Genomic DNA, 19,787 nt, shown 5'->3' with positions numbered 1-19,787 from the left:
GTCTCCTCCAGAGAGATATGAGAATAAAGACTGTGCTTCAATGATTATTATGCTCAAACTTGTGGCTTTTCTTCATCATTTTCTGAAGTTCATGTGCTCTCCTGTTCTCAGGGTTTCATGTTTTTAGGTACAGTATCCTAGTAAGTGTGACTGGCCCAAGGTCCCAGTAAGAACTTAATGCAGTTAATTTGTATTTCTGCATCCAATCAGCTGTATTCAATAGCTGTGATCCAATATTAGATACAGGTACCACTTAATGAGTGCTGCATGTTTGCACACTAAAGGGTTAATAAGCTACTTTAGAAAGAGAATTTACCTGCAGGTAATCTAAACAGGTCAGTCAAAAATATGCTGTCCTTGTAACATATGACAATTTTTACAGCTTTTAACCCTCACCTGCTGAGTGAAAACGTGACTTTTAAGCCCATGTCTGAGCCCCGAGAGTCATTCTCCTTCATGTCCACTCTATCTGAATCCCCCTGACATGAACTTGAGCATCTCTGTGCGTATTTTGGATGCATTTTAGCTGTGCCCCAAGATCAAACATGCCGACCTCTCATGTCATAGGACAGCCTGTGTCCAGATTAGGATTGAATGTTTGGTTATTAAGTCATTTTTACTGTTATAAGAAGAATCTCTACCATTTAAAGAGGGGGTATTATACTTTTCCGATTTTTAAAACATAAATATAAAGTCACAATGTTGGGTGTCCATACTTCACGTATGTAAATTTTCAAACCAGAAGATAAACATATGTGGCAGAAATCTTGGAATTAGAGTGTAAACTGATGAAAACGGTTCAGTGGGAATCTCTCCGAGATCTTCCCAAGACGAGATTTCGATGGAGCAATCTGATGAGGTCATCGCAATAGGATCTCCTGAATGGTTCTTCTGTGCTGCCGGCAAAGTGGGACAGACCGCCCCCTCAAGGCCTTTTAGTCATTTGGCCATCGAGTAACACAGTAATTAAACACTTTCCAAACAGATATGTCCTGCTCTGTCCTTCACTGCTGCTGCTTTTCTTCCCCCTCTCTCCAAACTATCAGGCTCAGACTCCGGGTCTAACACGTACAGACGTTTATCAAAATTTGCCATATTTTACTCAGTCGGACCGGTTCATTCAAAGTTTATAAGTACATAAACGTAGCAATATTGGAGGGGGCGGGCACAAAACATTGAGTCCTGCCCTCGGCCAGGGAGGTCCGTGGAAAGCAGGTCTGTGGAGCGGGGGTGTTAAAGAGACAGCAGCGAAAATGAAGCGTTTCAGACGGAGGTTAAAATAAGGGTTTTTCAGGACGCCAGTGTGAGAAACATGAGGAGGTTTTTGAGCTGTAAACCATGTGAAGCTACTATGTGGGTATCAGAGAGATGGTGTAAAGCCTTGAGAAAAAGGAATAATACCCCCACTTTAATGAGAGCTGGAGATAAATATGCTACAGGATTTATAAACACCATCCTGTTAAAACTTATGTGATCAAGACCATAATTTAACTTCTTGATGACATAAAATTAAATCATATGTAAATAGAATTAGTAAATATTAGTTTGGCATTACAGATTTACTATAATGTGGGATTAAATCAGGCTGGACATTGAACTGAGTCGCTCACCAAAGCAAGATACGATGTCTGCGTTTGTGGTTGAGGGACAATTATGCAGAGAAAGTGTTTGTTCTCCTGAGAGCAGCTGTTTTAATCCCTCACAGGGGAAGAAGTGTGGTTCCACAAGGCAAAAACCTCTGGATTTGACATTTGTTAAGGCCCTTGTGCAAGAAACTAATCAGAGGTGTGGACAGGACAAGACTGACTGAGAGAGCAGAGGTGCTGCTGCAGCTGTGCTGCTGTGCACTCTGCCGCTCGTTCCTCCCTGCTCTGAATTTTAAATTATTGACAATTTTCTTTGACCTGGGCAGTGGCAAAAACATAAGTGAGCTATAATTGTAGAAAAACAAACCTAGGCAGATTCTTGAGGCCCCCCTTATGGACGAGGCCTCAGGCAATTACCTTTGCCTAATGGTCAAACCGCCTATGGCAGGGAGATGCACACTTGGCACATGTGCCTGCATGGAAGCATGGCAGCGTGTGCTGGCGCTGACACACACAGATGTCACACAGCAAACACACACCCAGTCTGAAACAGCTCACAGAGAGAGCTCGCTCATTCTTTGCAGGTTAAAGTGTGAAGTCAGCGGTGCCGCTTATTTAAACATTTAAGCTCCTGGTGTTTTTGTCTCTGAGGATGTTTGAGGAATATTACAGTAATAATAAAAGAGGAAAAAAAAAAACAAGAGCTCATTAAATACCACCAGAGATTTCACTGAACTTTATTAACCTCCACACACACACACACACACAGCATCCAGATCCCTGCAGACAGCAGCGTTATTACAGTGATAGCTCATTAAAAACCACTCATTAAACTCAGAGTCCTTATGGAGATCCTCTGGTATCATGAAGACTTTAAAACATCATCTTCATTATTCTTATTGACCACTGAGGGCCGCAAACACATCACAACAACCACCGTCAGCGAGGACGAGTTCGTCTCTCACGGAAAAAGCCGGAAAAAGCCGAAGACGTCCTCCGGGAGCAGACGGACCCAGAGAGGATCAGATGGAGGAAATCTGCGGTTCAGCAGCTCACGGTGTCCTCTCCTCTTCACTGCACTGCTGCTGCAGGAGGATAAAGTGAAGTTTTCAGCGGAAAAAATCACCAAAAGCGAAGATTTTAAAGCGGGAATTTGTGGATTTTCTGAGGAGAAAGTTGGAAGTTTGAATCTCATCATGGGGTGAAAGTGCTGGCTGAGGAGGAGGATGATCCCGGGATGAAGGAGCGTGTGTCCAAACTCAGAGGTAAGTTTAAGATGTTTGGGTTTTATGGTTTTCTGATATTAAGCTGTGATTCAATCATTCTTTACTACAGTTTACTTCGGATGGAACTTAAAGTTCTCCTGATATTTCGGGTTCACAAAGTGAAGGTACGGTGGCCCTGAAGGTCAAGTATATTCATACATAAAAATATTTCAACAGCCTCTTAAAAATGTTTCACCAAATGAAAAATATGAATGAATTATCAGGTTCTGCCAGAAATAAAAACTTATGCAAAATATTTCAGAGCCTGAGAAATACTTTAAAAATCATTTTTGGCAGCAGCTGATCTGAGCTGGAAAAAGAACAAAACTATCAGACTCTGACAAAAGCACAGTTACTCTGACTTTGTAGACGCAGAAGTCTGTAAATCTCTTCTTTAAACTAAAAAGGAGATCATTCAAAGTTCACTCAAAGTACCCAGTAGCTTTTTTTAATCTGCATGGAGCTTGTAGTGAAATGATCTTTCCTCAGTGTGCAGTAATAACAGGAGAATATAAAGGTCTATGTCTCTAAAGGAACGCTGAACAGACAGTTTAAAACTCTGAGATATTAACAGAAACAGCATTTAAATAAATGAAACAAGCTTCATAATTAGAGTAAAAAACTAAAAGTCAAGAATTGTTGTAGCACAAAGACTTCAGTTGGAAATAAATATAAGAGGGTGTAAAAATAATGAGTCAACAATGTAGCGCAATGAAATGAGATATAAATATATAAATGAAAACATAAACAGAGCTGTATGACATTGGCTAAGGAAAATAACATTAGAGCAGCAGTGATCATTTTGGCAGCTTTTTTAAATTTTAGTCTTTAATGAAACGCATTTTAGTTTTAGTCACATTTTAGTCATTTCCATCCTTTTTAGTCTTAGTCTAGATTTAGTCAACGGAAACTCAAAACATTTTAGTCTAGTTTTAGTCCATTAAAAACCCCTCACATTTTAGTCTTTACTTTAGTCCAAGCATTTACTCTCTTGCCTAAATCTGATACCAATCATGGTCAGAGGTGTCAAAAGTATTCCCGTTCTTTACTCAGGTTGAAGTATAGATACTAGGGTTTAAAAAGGCTTCTGTAGAAGTTGAAGTATCAACTCAAGCTTTTTAATCAAGTAAAAGTATAAAAGTACTGCTTTCAAAACTACTTAAAGTATGAAAGTAAAAGTAATGTAAGGGGGAAAAAACTCCACTAAGGACAAAAGCTTAGGGGCCAAAGTCAGTTTTAGTCATCACAGATCTATTTTTGTTAGTCTTAGTCTAGTTTTTGTCCCAGAAAAAAAAGGCTGTTGAGGAATAGTTTAAGTCGACATAATTAACACCGTAGAGCAGTGACTGTTGAGTCTTTACTGATGTTTAAATAAAGTTTAGATTTTCAGTCCTTTAAATACTCCATTTAAAGTTTGAGGATTAAGTTAACACGTTTCAGTTCTTCAAACAGACTTTAAAGTGTGAGTGATGATGACAGAATAAAAGACTAACTGATGGGGGTCTGCTGGTTCAGAGTAAGGACCAATCCCATTTCTTAACCCTTGCCCTTCCTCTACCCCATCCCCTCTGGACAGAGTGGTAAGTGATAGGCGTGAAAGCGAGACGCCACTTCATTGATAAACAGCTGCATCATAGGCGGTGACAATGATGCTTCCACTGTCTCGTTCATACTAAGGCTCTCCGTGTTGATCTTCTCCACATATTTATACAGTTAACAGCCCTGGATTACATGTGTACATTAAATAAGGGTTAATGACCAATGAGGTGTCCAATTATCAGGGATTAATCGACGACGTGGAGGCCTGACGCCAGCGGAGGATGGTTGCCTCTGCGAAGTCCATTAATCACTGATAACTGGACACTCAAAGGGCATTAACCTGCCTATACCATGGTCACTTACCAATGGAAATAGTTAATAAAACTACTGATTTATAATTTCATACGTTTTGTGATCAAAATAGAAAGTTTTATTAAAACAACAATTTCTGTCTCTTAGCAATGCCTGGGGGCTTGACTAATAACTGGAATAGTCATTCTAATCCCATAACATTCTTAGGGAATGTAAACGTTATTCAGTACTCCAGTAAATAGGACGGGCCATAGATATGAAGTCACAACAGAACAAAAAAAAAAAACTAGTCCGCTCAGCGCACTTTCTGAACGGATTTATCAATGAAAAGACATGAAGACGAGTGAGACTGAGAGTCATCTGTGGTCAGACTATAAACCTGTACGTTAACATGAACAGTCATCTGATAGAAAGCTTAGTTGTAGCAGACCAGCTGTTTGAATAAACACAATAATTCCTCCTTCTGCACTACGAGGTCACAGATGTGAAACAGAGCTGTCCACGTCCTGCAGGTGCTGATTCTCTATCAGACACGTCAATATTTATCAGATATTATCATGCCGGTTTATCAGAAGTGTTTCCTTTGGCTCTACAAAGAGATAATGGCTTCTTTTCTTTTGTTTGTGTTATTTGAATTTTCTGACAATAGTTTATAGCAGTTAGAACAGGAGGAAAGTGAGGTTTTTGTGACACTCACCTCTCAGAGTTAAGGTGAGCCTGGAAACAAGACGTACATCAGATACAGAAGATAAGAGCGTCTTACGTTACTGGTCTTTAACCTGGAGTCTGTCATTTTATTTATGTCACTGAATTGACGTGGATGCCGGTCTGCAGGCTCCTTAGGCTGGCGGCGCTGTACTCCTGCTCAGAAAATATGACTGTCTCAGGTTGCTATGGTTACTCCTAACGGAGTATCGGCTAACGGCTGCTGCGCATTAATTTGGAACAGTGTAATGATTTTTTTGACCGGAGCTACTTGTGAAGTTGGAACGGTGTCCATATATCAGAACTTAATGGACACCAATGGCATTTCCAGAGCCAATCAGAATCGAGTTTTCACCAAGACTATGATATAAAATAGAAGAAACTCCCATCTCTAGAAGCTAAAGATTGAATATATGAGGAAACACAACTATTTTCTTTTCCCCTTCACCTGACGTGAACGTGCAAATCCAAGGGGAGGACTAATATAAAGGGTAAGAAGTAGAAATGGGATTAACGCTAAAACGCCATAAACACACTTGTTCCTACAGCCTGACTGTAGCGCTGGTACAGCCATATTTTTAAACATTGGTTATAAATCTCCGCAGGAATATTATCATCTGCTGATTCTGGTTTCATGCTGCTAACATGATGCATCCCTATTTATTATTATATTACTGTGACTGCAGGGGGACAGAGGGCAGACAGTGCTGAAAGGGACAATAGAGCATGAGGTTAATGTGATTAATTAATGACAATAGTGTGATTAATGTTGACGGCCTGACTAAGAATTGATCTTTGATCACAAAACTTAAAAAAAAAAGTATGTTTAATTTTCATAAAGGAGACTAAAAAAGACTAAAGTGTATATATAGATATAGATATAAAAAATCTGCAGCTGCTACACTCGACTCTGGGACCCCACGGGGGGGACACACTGATCTCAGGGATGTCAGCTAAATCCTAATAAAACACCAATGTCTGATACAGAGGTGTTTTTAAGAAAAGCATGTTCTGAGCTATATTCTGGTGGGTTTTTTTTTTTTTTGTATGAAACTGTTTAAATCAGTGGTTCTTAACTGGTGGGTCGAGACCCAAAAGTGGGTCACGGAGCAGTTTTCGGAGGGTTGCGAATGTGCATGTTCTTCATAGACTTTTGCCACCATGCCATTTCTTTAAGTCCGTTTTATTGTGATTATGGGTAAATTTAAATGTTTTATCAATGTTTCGACTCTTTTTCCTCCTTCTCTTCAATATAAGAGCTGCTTTACCATGTTAATAAAAAATGAAATCATTTCTCAAGATCTCTGGAACATTGGCTAAAACTTACACGATATCATGGGAAAAGGGGGGTGTCAAACATGTTAGTTTTTTTTCCTGTCATAAATTATGTGCCATCAAAGATCTTAAGTGCAACATTTTTATTAACTAAATGTGCATTGTTGAACATTTTTGGAAATTTGGGTATCGATTTGTCATCCAAGATATTGGTGGGTCCAGCTGAGAACGACCGGTTTAAATCAGTGTAGACTGACCATCATCTTAACTTTTTTATGTGTGACTTAGGGTGGGTCAGCTTTTCTAAGATACAAGCAGAGTAAAGTAAATAAAACACTGATCTATGAAATATCTGTACATTTAATGAAGTTTTACTGATGATGACACAAGTCTCCATCTGACCTTCAGGGCCACCGTATGTAGCGAGATTGTAGTTGAGGTGTGTGTGTGTTTTCTGTGCTGAGATTGAAGCAGCAGCTTCGTGTGTTGAATTATAGATCATCTTTGTGTGTGTGCAGCGAGGTCGCTCCTCTGAGAGCTCGGCAGGGTTCTTCATGTAATTATAGACACACGGAGACACACTGTCCCGCTGATACTCCACTTATATTTACAGGACAGTCTGTGGCTTTAATGCATGATAAATGATAACTAGCATTGCTCTTCTTCCTGTTAACCTGTTATCAGTCATAATAGTTAGACTGCAGGTGCTGCAGGATTATCACCTGCTTTACTTTCCTCTTTATTCATCTTTACTCAGAGTGAGTTTGAGGGATTTTATCTGTGAAGAATCGATGAGAAAAAAAGAGCATGAATGAGAGGCTAGATTATGTGTCTATAGCCAGAGAGATGTTTAATCCCTCAGTTGTGAAAGAATAACCAACTTTATTTATACGAAACAAACCCAGACCAGAGAGAAATCACAAAACTGATTTTTACATTTTCAGCGAGGAAATTAGACAGAATACTAACATATTCAATAAATCGTCGCTTTAGTTTTCCCTTCCATATTTTATTGATGTTGATTGGGGGGGGTCAGAGACCTTCTAGCGTAACTCTGATTGGTCAGGTGCTCACAAGCAGATATTGATGCAGTTTGGCGTTTCTGTACAGGTGGACTATTTTCCCTCACAGTCTTTGACAAAGAGAGAACCTCAGACCATCTGACTGATCCTTCCAGAGGTTTTATACCTGATCATAATCCTGTCACCTCCTTACCTGTGGAATGCTCCAAAAACACCTGGAGCATCTTTCATGCTTCATGCCCCTGTCCTAACTTTTATTGAACGTGTTGCAACCATCAAATTCAGAGCTGTTAAAAGTTGAGCTGTTTAAAGGTTGAATATCTGTGCGCTGAGATTGATCAGATAAAGGTTGAGCAGGAATAACAATCAGTGTGTTTTGCTTCTATTCACATTCCCAGCGTTTTTGGACCTGGGGTTTACTCTGATGAAGAACTAAACAGACATTTTTACCTCACAGTGCTTTTAAATAACTCATCTAAATCCAAGAGAACCTTGTTGTTGTCTAAAGATAAAGAAATGACGGCAGAGCTGTCAGTCCGAGCTTTTATCAAAGACATCAGTCAGGACAAAAATAACCACGAATCTGTCCAAATATAAAAATGGGTCACGCCTGTCTGGGCTTCGTTGGTTGAGGTGTTTTTAAACACATGGATGTTAGCTCAAAGATGAGCTACGATGCAGCATCCACACAAATTTCATCATCAGGAGCATCAACTGGAAAAATTAATTACAACAATAATTAGAACACCTGTCCCTAAAGGTCAGTGTTGTCTCCACCACACTGTGTAACTTTAGAGATTTGGAGTTTTCTTTTAGGGTCAGTGTTCTTGAAAGCACCGCTGTAGTCATGTGACAGGGGAGCAGAGTTAGCTCCATGGACGAAAGTGAAATCAGGAAATATCCAGGTTAATTAGAGGTCATCATTTACAAACAGCTCATATTTCCTTTAAATGTACAAATAAGAAGAAAATAAAATGTCATCCTTTCTTTGTGTGTATTTAATGCTAGCTCTAAAACAGAGATTAGCATGCTAATATAGCACGAGGATTTCTTTTAAATGTAACAAAAGTCATGTCTATGGCTTTGTAATGGGAAAGAGAAACGACAAAACCAGTGTTAGAGATGCATAACTGAAAATACTGTCAATGAACTTAAATGATTGTGAAAAAAACAAAACGCACCCCATTTACTTAAACTACAGGAACAGGAGAGAGACTTGAACGTGACCCCTTCTGTTCTTTAGGAGGATCTAAGACCACAGCAGAGACCAGGACCAGAGGGGAACAGAGGTCTAGTCCTCTGAGCAGCTCTGTTTATTTCCTGTCCTTATGGCCTACACACTCTATGAATATATTCATGCTCATTAAATATTTGTGAAGCTGCTTTATTGAAGGTGTTTGGAACCTGCAGTCTTTACATCCGAATCGCTTTTATTGAGGCGTTTTAACTTTTATGGAACAGCTCTGAGATTTTCTGGTGGCTGTCACCTCAAATAAGCCTGAATGACTGACCAGAGTGATGACTGCACTTCAGATTACTGTGGAAAACACTCTTCATGTTCCTCCACAGAGCCGCTGAACTCTGCATCAAGCTTTAGTCCCAGGAACTAGTGAGACCATCGTCAGGAGACCTGAAGAAGACCTGTGTCCTCCTGATCATAAGATCTCAGTACCTACACCAATGAGACCGTAGTCAGGAAGACCTGAAGAAGACCTGTGTCCTCCTGCTCATTAGATCTCAGTACCTACACCAATGAGACCGTAGTCAGGAAGACCTGAAGAAGACCTGTGTCCTCCTGCTCATTAGATCTCAGTACCTACACCAATGTGACCGTAGTCAGGAGGACCTGAAGAAGACCTGTGTCCTCCTGATCATTAGATCTCAGTACCTACACCAATGAGACCGTAGTCAGGAAGACCTGAAGAAGACCTGTGTCCTCCTGATCATTAGATCTCAGTACCTACACCAATGTGACCGTAGTCAGGAGGACCTGAAGAAGACCTGTGTCCTCCTGATCATAAGATCTCAGTACCTACACCAATGAGACCGTAGACAGGAAGACCTGAAGAAGACCTGTGTCCTCCTGATCATAAGATCTCAGTACCTACACCAATGAGACCAAAGTCAGGAGACCTGAAGAAGACCTGTGTCCTCCTGATCATTAGATCTCAGTACCTACACCATTGAGACCAAAGTCAGGAGACCTGAAGAAGACCTGTGTCCTCCTGATCATTAGATCTCAGTACCTACACCATTGAGACCGTAGTCAGGAGACCTGAAGAAGACCTGTGTCCTCCTGATCATAAGATCTCAGTACCTACACCAGTGAGACCGTAGTCAGGAAGACCTGAAGAAGACCTGTGTCCTCCTGATCATTAGATCTCAGTACCTACACCAATGAGACCGTAGTCAGGAAGACCTGAAGAAGACCTGTGTCCTCCTGATCATTAGATCTCAGTACCTACACCAATGAGACCAAAGTCAGGAGACCTGAAGAAGACCTGTGTCCTCCTGATCATTAGATCTCAGTACCTACACCAGTGAGACCGTAGTCAGGAAGACCTGAAGAAGACCTGTGTCCTCCTGATTATAAGATCTCAGTACCTACACCAATGAGACCGTAGTCAGGAAGACCTGAAGAAGACCTGTGTCCTCCTGATCATAAGATCTCAGTACCTACACCAATGAGACCGTAGTCAGGAAGACCTGAAGAAGACCTGTGTCCTCCTGATCATTAGATCTCAGTACCTACACCAATGAGACTGTAGTTAGGAAGACCTGAAGAAGACCTGTGTCCTCCTGATCATTAGATCTCAGTACCTACACCAGTGAGACCGTAGTCAGGAAGACCTGAAGAAGACCTGTGTCCTCCTGATTATAAGATCTCAGTACCTACACCAATGAGACCGTAGTCAGGAAGACCTGAAGAAGACCTGTGTCCTCCTGATCATTAGATCTCAGTACCTACACCAATGAGACCAAAGTCAGGAAGACCTGAAGAAGACCTGTGTCCTCCTGTTAATAAGATCTCAGTACCTACACCAATGAGACCGTAGTCAGGAGACCTGAAGAAGACCTGTGTCCTCCTGTTAATAAGATCTCAGTACCTACACCAATGAGACCGTAGTCAGGAGACCTGAAGAAGACCTGTGTCCTCCTGTTAATAAGATCTCAGTACCTACACCAATGAGACCGTAGTCAGGAGACCTGAAGAAGACCTGTGTCCTCCTGTTAATAAGATCTCAGTACCTACACCAATGAGACCGTAGTCAGGAAGACCTGAAGAAGACCTGTGTCCTCCTGATCATAAGATTTGTTTCACACATCCACCTGGAAAACCTTCAATATTAACTTCTTAAAGCCTGTTGTATCATATTTGATACATACTTTTATGACACCTCTATCTAATCAATATGATTAATAAATTACAAAAAAAAAACAAAATTATGAATATAATCTGAGAAATGATAAAAAATGCTCTTAAGTGGATTATCATTTACCAAAAACATCTAATGTATTAAATGAGATACCAAAAATAAATATATGTTGAATTTCATGGAAATTTGGATTTTTTGGGATTTCAGTAGAAATTGAAATAAACATTTCAGTGCCAAATAATGAGAATTTTCTGGCTATTATTTGTGTTTTCAGGTTTTAAAGGGTTAAGCTTTTGGGAAAGGGCAGAGGATTTGAAAAAAAACCTGGAGTGTGACTGGATGATCGTTCTATCTGTCACGTCTTTACGGGCCAATCAGAGCAACAAAACATGTGACGTAGCCGCTACCGAGGTGCATGTGCAGCTACTGAGGAATAACGCAAACCATGGTGACTGTAGACATGTCAGTACACGACTTTTGTCATTTTTGATAAGAAAACAATTCACTGCTGTTCTTTGTTCTTCTTTTAACAAAGAAATGTCGTCAAGTTCGCAGCAAAAGCTCTTCTGCTATAATTGCACCGGCCTCTTGTCCCTGCTTGCTTACAACACGACTCCGCCACATCCAAAAGTACTGCCCTTTGCAAGATGGATTCACCAGTGAGAAACAAGCAAACAGGCGAATCCATCTGCTTTGCAAGGTTACAAATGTCCACTTTGACTCGAGGATGACTTGATTTTGGTGGTCAAAGGTCAAGGTCATGCTTATAACAGGGATGTCAAACTCAATCACAGCAGGGGCCAAATTCTGAATTTGGGTCCAACCTGAGGGCCGAGCGGGGTCAACATTTAACCATAAACTGTCAACCTCATTTTCACCAGCAGTGAATTATGGGGGAAAACACCTTAGCACTGATAATAAAGGATTTAGAGTTTAAAGGCTGGAAATCTGAGATAAAAATTCAAACTTATTAGCTCAAAAGGTTCAAAACATGGCATTTAAAGTCAAAATAATGTTTTTAAAAGGCATAGAAAGTTGAAGTCATGATTCTTAAGAGTCAGAATATGAGATGAATTCAAAATCATCGGTTTCAAAGGTCAAAGCGTGACAACAAAATTTAAATTTTCAATTTTAAAGGTCAAAATCTTACTTAAAATTTAAAATTGAGGGTCTAAAAGGTCAAATTATGAGATAAAAGTCAAAGTAAGGAGCTGAGCTGGTCAAAACGTGAGACAAATTCATAATCATGAGTTTGAAAGGTCAAAATATTGTTTAAAAAATAAAACTGATGATCTTAAGATAAAAAGTTAAAATTGTGCATTGAAAAGGTGAACATAACCATGACTTTGCAGCATAACTGTGAAACGCCAAATAAAGAATATAAAATGGAAACATAAATGTATTTTCCCACGTTCCTGACTTTGAGTCTAGTTATTTCAGCTTTTACTTTTCTCATTTTTATGACTTAACAAGGATATTTTAGATCATCAAGGTTAAGTTTAGATTTTTAAACTGGAGGAAATCTGCAGACCATAACCAGTGGGCCAGTTATAATAAATATGATAGGATCCGGTGGGCCGGGTGTAACTGTTCCATGGGCTGGATTTGGCCCCGGGCCTTGACTTTGACACCCCTGTTGTACCACAGACCAGCCCCTCTTCTTTCCCTGAGTGTAAAAGTCACCACGGGCTTCAGACTCTCCTCAGTGATGAGTATGTAGAATATAGAGGTCTAAAGGAGCGAGTATCTCTTTTTTACTTTAAACTGATTTAGTAACTCTCCACCTCGGTGTGAGGGATGCTAACATGCTTCCCACATTCTCTCCACCTCCGTAGACAGAGCTCTTCTTCTTCACGCTTCCATAAATCAGAGATGAGCAGAGGAAAACCAGATCAAATCAGATCAGGATGAGAGAGGGATGAAGTCTCTCAGCTTTAAACATGTTAACTCCACATTAGTGAACACCTCTCTGAGCCTCCTCAGGCCATTTCCTTCTCTCTGTAATCAGAGACCATTACAGTACCTGAGCCAGGCTCTCACTGATCCATTATCCTGGACCGAGGCGTTCTGACGTGTTAAAGAGAGCCAGAAGAATCTGATCAGATCACAAAGACACATGAAGCTGTGTGCTGATTATCATGATTATCATATTAAAGACACTGGATTAGATCAAACCTTTGTCAGGGTTTAAACTAAACTTCTGAGCAGGGTTGGTGTGTTTGATCCCAGATGCAAAGACTCTAGGATGATGTTACTGACAAATGTGTAAAACTGGTTGAGATATTCTCCATTTGAATCAGTGATATAGGTCATTTATCCTTGATTGTTCTCCATTAAGGTTGAATCTGAAACTAAAGAAAGCAGATTTATGCTATCTAATCCTGTTTAAGAGAACTTTTATTCTCACTTTAAAAACTCAACCTGAAGATTTGATCCAATCAAAGCAGATTTCCTGTAAACTCAGGGCAACAAAAGGCTGGAAAAGTAAGTGGTACTAATGGACAACAGCTGGAGGACAATTTTGCTGCTACTTAGTTTAATTGGTAACAGGTCAGTCACATGTCTGGGTATAACAAGCGCATTTTAGAGAGGCTAAGTCTTTCAGATTTAGAGGTGGGCAGAGGTTGACCAACTGGAGAAAACTGTGTCCAAAAAATTGTGGAAACATTTCAGAAAAATGTTCCTTAATGTAAAACTGTGAAGACTTTCAATATTCCACCTACAGTCCATACTATCGTCGAAAGATTCTGAGAATCACTGTTACCGAGGGACAAGGCTGAAGGTGCTGGTGGGCCCTCAGGGGTCCTCAGGGGCCACTACATTAAAAACAGGCATGAGTCTGTACTGAAATCACTGCATGGGCTCAGGAACACTTCTAGAAATCATTGTCTGTCAACACAGTTGGCCATGGCATCCACAAATGACAGTTAAAGCTGGATCTGTCAGGTTGGGGATTGTGGGACACAATTACAGACTAAAGGGTTACTAAAAGTTATCCTGGAGGGATAACCACTAAAATCCACAAGGATAAATCGGGAGATGGGGAAATTAAAAACAAAATGGCAAAAGCCCAAATCAGCAAACTCCCATTCTTAATAAATCTTAGTAAATAAATGACAGAGGAACTAAAACTTTTGAGATGCAGAGAAAACTAATCCTACAGGAAATAAAAAATGTCACCTGATGTTTGCCATAGGGTCAGTCGCATAAGTCATTAAGAATACAGCACCAGTCCAACATTTGCCCACATCTCCTCTCTAGTTTCAGCTAAAAGACCCACAACTTTTCTCTGACACTCCTTGTCATTTAAGAGTAACAAAATATGCCTTACATTATGTTATTTTTTAATGTTTAAGGCAAAAAACTCAACAAAATGACTTTTAACCCTTTGATGCGCAACATAAGTACCCCCCCTCTAATGCGCAACATGGGTCAAAAATGACCCGCATTCATTTCCCTGGATATTTAATGCTGGCTGAGTTTACCTTTGTTCCATCTTTGAAATAAAGTAATTTTATAGATAAATTGCTACAAATATTCTTTCAATATGCTTTTTTTGATTACCACATATCATTATTTTATTTATTTTTTCCTCTTTATGCTTTATGCTAAAAGAACCAGTTTTTATATTACAACATCAAGTTTACACACATGAGTCAAAAATGACCCATCTTTCCATGTGTGATTTATAATTGAATGATTTGATCTTGTATTATTTCTTTAGCAATAAGTGGGGCCAAACACTTCTGGAATCAATATTTGCAACGTGTTTATTTGTAATTTTGTCACACATACACAGATAACAGATAAAGCAGCGACTGAACTGAACTGAACTGTACTTTTGTTTTATAACAGAAAACTGCTGAATTGTGTTCTGTCTGTGTTCAACTAAACACAGCATTTAAGTAAAGCACAAACTACCATCCTCATTTTTGCATGCCTCACAAAGGATCACAGTCTTTTTGTGCAGTGGTGGCTGTGTTGTCTTTTTTTAACCCACATCTTCCCATTGCCTCGATGACATGCTTATGGAGTTTCAGCGGGCCCTCCATGCGCCTCTTCATGTGTGGCATTACAAGCTCTTTGCCCAGCTCCTAATGTGAAGCTAACTGTTGTTGTTTATGAGTTTAACATGGGCATATATTGTGTAACTGACTGCGTGTGTAAGGAAAAGTGCGCAGTCTTGATTTTGATACTTTAAACCACCAACACAAAGAAAAATAAGAGAAAGACTTTGTGCAGTCGGTTCTAGGGTCTAAGCATGTGTCTGTAATAACAGGGTAATAATTACCGTACTCAGGTTTACTGTTGGCTTGGTTTCTACTGTCTCAGTTTTGGGTCAGGTCTGGAAATAAAAATGTGTCCTCAGCCCCAATTAGCGCAGACTTGTATGTATCAATGTATCACAGAATATCAGATTTATGCGTTTTGCTGTTGTTAATACAGCAAAATAATGTTAAAGCAAATGTCTGGTAGTTGTTCTAAATGGCCGGCATTCTTGAGGACTGCCGGTCATTCTGACCGAGGGAGTCTAGCGGACACTCTGCTATATAGTTTTATTTGATGACTTGTCTAAAATAGCTTAGCTAAATGCATGAGTATGATAGATTAACTGTTTGACTGAAATAGTTTAGCTAACCACTTGACTAAGATAGATTAGCACACTAATCAGCTAAAATAATTTAGCTAACTACAGTACTTTTCTAAACTGTCTAGCAATAAACTTAGCTAAGTAGATAGCTAACTGCAAATGTTAGAAACTAGATTAGGATGAGCTAACTATGGATTAGCTCACTGTTTGGCTAAAATATCTTAGCTAGCTACTTTTCTAAGCAGCCTAGCAATGCTAACTACAAAGGTTATCAACTAAATAAGAGAATAAAATAAAGCATAAATAAAATGGATTATCTACATCAACAGTTAGCTAGCTAGCTAGCTAATAGTTATAACTGTCACTCTCTGACAAGGAATGTATTCTCTCTCCTAAGGTAACCTAAAATTATCACATTATTTACACTAATCTTTCAGAACTGTCATTTTATTTTGTTCAGAGGTAAGGTTGTAATAATTGTAAACAACAACAACAACAAAACAAATACTTTCATCTACCAGATGTGCAAGGGCAGCTGTGTTGAGCTGTGAAGTGTCTGAAACACATTACAGTATCCCACAATGTACTTTTATGTGTGCGGGTCATTTCTGACTCATGTTTGTTAACTTGATTTAGAAATACAAAAGGCGTGATTGTTCATAAAGTAAGGAAGGGAAAATAAAAATGATGATTTGTACATTTCAAAAACAAGATATTTACTGCATAATTGGAATAGTTACTGATAATTAAAAAAAAAAGAAATATCATAGAAACTCTGCCATTTACATGAAATAACACAGGAAATAGATATGGGTCATTTTTGACCCATGTTGCGCATTAGAGGGGTAGTGATGAAAAAAGTGGTTTAACTCAAAAAGTAAGAAAGTGGAAAATCAAATAAGGATGTTTTATGATTAAAAACAAGTTATTGAGGAATACCTGGAGGACTGAATGATGAAATTAATGTTTTTCAAAGATATAGATAAAAGAAACTCATCCAGGTCACTTTTGACCCATGTTGCGCATCAAAGGGTTAATCATGTTGTTACTGATGTTTTTGAACTTACCTCCATTCATTCTGAGGGCTTAATTTACCCCAAATGGGGTCACGGTCACAAGGGCTACATTCACACTGCAATTAAAAGTGACCTGAATCTGATGATTTTTGCTTACATATATCTCGTATCTGATTTTTTTCCTGTGTGAACAGTGCAAGTCACATTGAATCTGAACTTTTCAAATCAGATTCAAGCCACTTTGGTATGTGGTTCTCAATCAGACACTGATCTTTTGTAAGTTGACTGCTGCGTGAACAGGCAGACAAAAAAAATCAGATCTGGGAAAAGATCAGGTTTGAGCATTAAGGCCTGCAGTGTGAACAAAGCCGTTGTTGCACTGCTCTTATCCTTTAATGAGCTTGCCACAGGGGCAATTAGCAACACACACCTGGCACTGCTCTGATTGCTCTACACTCAGAGAGTGCCCAGTTTGATCTCCCTCACAGGAGAAGAAGCCATATATGAACAGGATCCAGAATCGCTGCCGTCTTCTCTGGACCAAAGCTCATTTAACATGGACTGAGGAAACATGGAAAACTGTTCTGTAGTCAAAGGAAACCACAGAGGCCGTGTCCTGTGGACTAAAGAGGAGAGGGAGCGTCCAGCTTGTTCTCCTGGCTCAGTTCTACAGCCTGCATCTCTGATGGTATGGGGTTGCATTAGTGCCTATGGCGTGGGCAGCTCTGACATCTGGAAAGGAACTATCAATGCTGAAAAGTAGAGAGAGCTTTTAGAGCAGCATATGCTCCCATGCAGACAACATCTCTGTCAGGGAAGGCCTTGACTATTTCAGCAAGACCATGCTAAACCACATACCACATCCATCACAACAGCATGGCTTCACGGGAGAAGAGTCCAGGTCCTGATCTGGTCTGCTTGCAGTCCAGACCTTTACCAACAGAAAACATTTGGAGCACCAGAAAAGGAAAAATCCAGCAAAGAAGACCCAGGAGTTAAGGAGCTAGAATCCAACATCAGACAAGAATGGGACAGCATTCCTCTCCCATCAGCTGATGTTCACAGACTCTTGTTAAAGAAGAGTGGATGCTGAACAATAGTAAACATGGCCCTGTCCCGACTTTTTTGAGATGTATTGCTGCCATCAGATTGAAGATGAGCTAGAATTATTGTAAAAACAGCAGAAATAAATATTTGAGCTGATTCTAGACATCAACAGATAGTTTTTCTATTTCTGGGTGAGGACAGGAGGTATCACTCTGATCAAAAATAACAACCCTAACTATTGTGAAAAAATGATTCCAGTTATAATTTTCTTTCTGTGCAGCCTCACTTGTTGCTAAGCAATATTAGATCTGGCCAAGTGGACTGGACTGAATCCTGTCTCTGGCTGTGGTCCTGATGCTGTACTGGACTGATCTGGTATTTTAGGCATCAGTGGGAACACTGGAGGTGAAGGAGAGGAATGACAAACTGCCTCTGATGCTTTAAATGTCTCATCATCTTTACTAGGTTTATTTTAAACTTTATTTATGATCTGTGGAGTGGTTTTATGTCAAAGTGTGTGGGAGTTTGAATCAGTGTGGTTGGTGAGTGTGTGTAGGAGTCAGGTCTGATTTGGCTGCAGTCATGTGTGTTTTTATTTTCTGACTTGATCACAGAAAATTTTTACAAATATGATCACAGTTCATCAGACTCACAAGATGAGAAAGTGTTTTAGAGCAGAAACCTCAGTAAAATCTGAATGTGCAGCGTGTAAGGAGAAACTTTCTCAGTATTCAGTCTACAAAGAAGTCAAATCCAGTAAAAGCGTGTTGGCAGAAAATCAAGAGAGCAGCGGCGTTAAAGTCTGGAACATCAGATTAGTGTCCGTCTGCTCGTAAAGTGCATCCAGCAGAGTGGATCACATCAGGAGGACTTCATTACTGTAAAAACATACATCAAATATCTGGATCAGGAACTCTCCATGGAGTTTTAGTTTAGTGCTGATTCAGCATGAGACCAAAAAATAATGACAGAGAGGAAAACAAGGTTTAAAACTCTAACGCAGCAGTGTTCAAGGTCAGATACTCTAAATCTGTTGGAAAGGATGAGAAGTCTTTGTCAGAGAGTCGTACAGTCACTCTGATTAAATTAAAGCTGCAAACATGTTGGAGTGTGTGGAGGAGAGGGGTATGCTGCAGCTCTGTCTGCGCTCTGCTTCAGTTAAAGGAACATTCAGGTCATTTCAAAGGTGGGTTGGATAAGGTGCTCTGTAACAGCAGTGGTATTAGCCTCCAGAGATTTCAGTGAACATGCCCCATTCAGGAGAGCGGACAGGGAGCTACAGACGGGTACGCATGATTTAGAGAGTTTTAGGGGAAAATGAGGAAAAAAAAAAACAATGTTGGCTCAGTTTAATGCTACAGTGCCTAAAAAAACATTTCACCCCTCTGGATGTTTTACCCTTTCAGTGATTTTATAAATCAATCATGGTCGTTCTAATTTTTTTAACCAATAAAAAAAAACTTAAGTTGAAGTGAAAACAGAGAAAAGTGGAATAAATGTTGAAAAATGGCCCAATAGTGAAAAAAAGGGGTTAAAAGAGGCAAAGGGACCAGTTTTGGATAAGAGTGGAACAAATGTTGTAAAATGGCTGGATAAAGCAGCGAAAAGAGGGATACAAAGTGACAAGAAGGGGCAAAAAGAATCAAAAATTAAAAGTGGAAAAAGTTTTGCAAAAATGGTTAGCTAAAGTAGTGAAAGGGGGTAAATGTGGCAAGAAAGGGCAAAAATGTTGCAAAAAAGGGATAGAAGTGGCAAAAATGTTGAAAATGGCAGGACTAAGGGGTTAAGAGTGGAAAAAATTGTCAAAAAGAGGCACAAAGTATAAAAAATGGATTTTAAGTGTTGCAAAAATGTTGAAGAAATGGCAGGATAAAGTACTTAAAAGGGCTTACAAAGTGGCCAAACAGGGTGATAATGGCTACAATGTTGAAGAAATGGCCGAATAAAGTAGTGAAAAGTTGTTAAAGAGAGTCAAGAAGAGGCAAAAAGCATCAAAATGGGTTCTCTGTCAGACTGAATCAGATTGTCTTCCAGGAATTTCCTAAATATACC

At 39.6% G+C, this 19,787-nt stretch overlaps 1 protein-coding gene across 1 annotated transcript in view; it reads left to right on the top strand.

The window, feature by feature from the left end:
- The first annotated feature begins 2,629 nt into the window (after nt 1-2,629).
- si:dkey-43k4.5 (potassium voltage-gated channel subfamily S member 2) overlaps nt 2,630-19,787 on the top strand; it is a 35,355-nt gene continuing 18,197 nt past the window's right edge. The window contains exon 1 of the mRNA XM_041783408.1: nt 2,630-2,851. The gene's annotated coding sequence lies outside the window, so the exon portion shown is untranslated. The remainder of the gene's footprint in view (nt 2,852-19,787) is intronic.

The sequence above is a fragment of the Cheilinus undulatus genome, linkage group 3 (genome assembly GCF_018320785.1).
Source record: "Cheilinus undulatus linkage group 3, ASM1832078v1, whole genome shotgun sequence".
In the NCBI taxonomy this organism is placed as follows: domain Eukaryota; kingdom Metazoa; phylum Chordata; class Actinopteri; order Labriformes; family Labridae; genus Cheilinus; species Cheilinus undulatus.
This window is presented reverse-complemented; position numbering and strand designations above follow the sequence as displayed.